The sequence below is a fragment of the Nanorana parkeri genome, unplaced genomic scaffold (assembly GCF_000935625.1).
Source record: "Nanorana parkeri isolate BGI_ZX_2015 unplaced genomic scaffold, ASM93562v1 scaffold2109, whole genome shotgun sequence".
NCBI lineage: Eukaryota > Metazoa > Chordata > Amphibia > Anura > Dicroglossidae > Nanorana > Nanorana parkeri.
In genome coordinates, this window is record NW_017308377.1 from 180,484 (window position 1) to 183,857 (window position 3,374).

The window sequence follows — 3,374 nt, forward strand, 5'->3', positions numbered from 1 at the left end:
CATCAGTCTCTGTAGAGGAGCTTACACTCTAATGTCTCCCCCTCCCCACACATGTATATAGCTATGACATATACCACAGCGCTGTACTGGGGCACACTCGTCTTCTCTGTCTAACCTATGACATCATCCAGTGACATCATCATCCCATGATCCTGACTCCTCTCTGTACCCTCCCCCGCAGGTCCATGATGCCTCGTCGCCCGGAACACATGTATATAGCTATGACATATACCACAGCGCTGTACTGGGGCACACTCGTCTTCTCTGTCTAACCTATGACATCATCCAGTGACATCATCATCCCATGATCCTGACTCCTCTCTGTACCCTCCCCCGCAGGTCCATGATGCCTCGTCGCCCGGTGGCCGGCGGCAGCGATGACCGGGACTCTGGGGACGGACGGGTCGGCCCGTCTGATGTGACTCCGCTCATCCAGAACACCGAAGATGGGACCGGCTCCCGCCACCCCGAGGAGAGGTCAGAGGTCGCAGGGGGCGGGCCCACGAATGACGAGAGCCGCCCTATCCGGGATGCCGAGCCCTGCCAGCCCCCGAGGAGCCCAGAGCGCGGGAAGGGCCGACACCATGACACTCAGGTGAGAGGCGGCCATATGTACCCGGGGACAGACAGGTCCTCTTTACTGTGTGCTCCTCCCCACCGTGGACTGGTCATGTATGAGATGATTGTCCCGTGATGAGGAACGGTCATGTATGCAGGGATCAGGTGGGCGGAGTCGGGATCCACTTGCGAGTTCCTGATATTAATTTAGGGCGGTGTTCCCCTTTAAAGCAGTTGTGTTTTTTTTTCTTCTTTTAATAAACTTTATTGGTCGTCTCTCTTCTGACGCTGCGGTCACACTCAGGCCGGGTGGGCGGAGCTTGTGCGTTATTACGGTTTGTAAACGAGCGTCCATCCCTCCTGACGTGTGCGCTGAGATTGAAGGGCTCCACAACGCAGCAGCGCATGTAACGTGCGGCGCCGCGCGTCACCACAACGCATGGATGTGAATGCGCCCTTCGCCTCATGATGAGAGGCTTCCTCCCCATCCCCCTCTCCTCCGGCCGACCTCTGCGTGTCATTGGAGGGATGGTGATAAATGGGCTCGGTGATGGATGTGGTCACATGACCCCCGATAACGCCGAGGACCCGACTGACGGCGACAGATGATGACGAATGACGCGGCCAATCCCAGCGGGGGAGGGGGAGGTGTTCATCATCAATCCCGGGGAAGTGTGCCAATGTTTCCAGGGGGGGGCAGGGATCCGGGGTACGTGTCTGATATCCGGGGTACGTGTCTGATATCCGGGGTACACGTGTCTGATATCCGGGGTACACGTGTCTGATATCCGGGGTACACGTGTCTGATATCCGGGGTACACGTGTCTGATATCCGGGGGTCACGTCTGATATCCGGGTCACGTGTCTGATATCTGGGGTACACTTGTCTGATATCCGGGGTACACGTGTCTAATATCCGGGGTACACGCGTCTGATATCCAGGGGTCACGTGTCTGATATCCGGGGTCACGTGTCTGATATCCGGGGTCACGTGTCTGATATCCGGGGTCACGTGTCTGATATCCAGGGTCACGTGTCTGATATCCGGGGTACACGTGTCTGATATCCGGGGTACACGTGTCTGATATCCGGGGGTCACGTGTCTGATATCCAGGGGTCACGTGTCTGATATCCGGGGTCACGTGTCTGATATCCGGGGTCAACGTGTCTGATATCCGGGGTACACGTGTCTGATATCCGGGGTACACGTGTCTGATATCCGGGGTACACGTGTCTGATATCCGGGGTACACGTGTCTGATATCCGGGGTACACGTGTCTGATATCCGGGGGACACGTGTCTGATATCCGGGGGTACACGTGTCTGATATCCAGGGGTCACGTGTCTGATATCCGGGGTACACGTGTCTGATATCCGGGGTACACGTGTCTGATATCCGGGGTACACGTGTCTGATATCCGGGGTACACGTGTCTGATATCCGGGGGTCACGTCTGATATCCGGGTCACGTGTCTGATATCTGGGGTACACTTGTCTGATATCCGGGGTACACGTGTCTAATATCCGGGGTACACGCGTCTGATATCCAGGGGTCACGTGTCTGATATCCGGGGTCACGTGTCTGATATCCGGGGTACACGTGTCTGATATCCGGGGTACACGTGTCTGATATCCGGGGTACACGTGTCTGATATCCGGGGTACACGTGTCTGATATCCGGGGGACACGTGTCTGATATCCGGGGTACACGTGTCTGATATCCGGGGTACACGTGTCTGATATCCGGGGTACACGTGTCTGATATCCGGGGTACACGTGTCTGATATCCGGGGTACGCATCTTATTTTTGGGGTGCAGATTTGAGAATTGCGCCGCACTTCCTGGAGATGACCGTCAGCCAATCACAGCCGGCCTGATGACTGATGCCGGGGGATGGGTATGGCTGAGTGTCGGCGTCTGCTGTCTCCTCTCATCATTCCCTTCTGCTGCTCTGTTTCCATGGCGACCATCGGTCAGCCATCTTTCCCATGTGATGGGACATGTCAGTGTCAGGCTCACCCCGGACTCCGGAGAAGGCGTCATGCTTATCCCCGAGCTCCCACGTACGCCGCCGCTTCGCCCTCCGCGCTTTGCCCGGGATGAGAGCGCCGGCGGTCTGTCCGAGAGAGAAGTCCGCCATGTTTACACGCTGTGCTGATGTGACCGGCAACGATCCCCATCCCCCGGAATCATCACATGACCAGCACCAGATCCGACCGCCCCGTCCCCCGGAATCATCACATGACCAGCACCAGATCCGACCGCCCCGTCCCCCGGATATTGTTCTTTGGGCCGTGCTGCATAACTAGCGGAATACCAGGGTCCTGGCTGCACCTCCCCCCCGCCCCAACCCAGCCTGCGCCCAAGGTGAGTGCCTCAATCGCTACCTACGGCCCGGGTGGGGGACACTCGCCGGGGGCCGTTGTAGGGATCCTACACTGTTCAGTCTCCTTGCTGTGACCACCCGATGGCATTGCGTCACGGCAGGATCTCCGTCAGGTGGATCAGAAGAGATGATGCCACCAGTGCAGTATGGCCGACCACACTGCCGGGGATGCCGCGTAGAATGCAGATCCTGAGCCGGGTGTAGACGTCTGGGAGAGCCAATGAGCCAGTTACAGAGCAGGGAGAGGAGGATTATGGGACACCCTGTCTGCATACACTGTACTATTGCCATGTCTACAGGCAAGAGGTATTAAGTTTCAGTGTTTCCCACCCAGCCCCCATGTGTAGTATAATGCCCCTCCCCCCCATGTGTAGTATAATGCCCCTCCCCCCATGTGTAGTATAATGGCCCATCCCCCCCCATGTGTAGT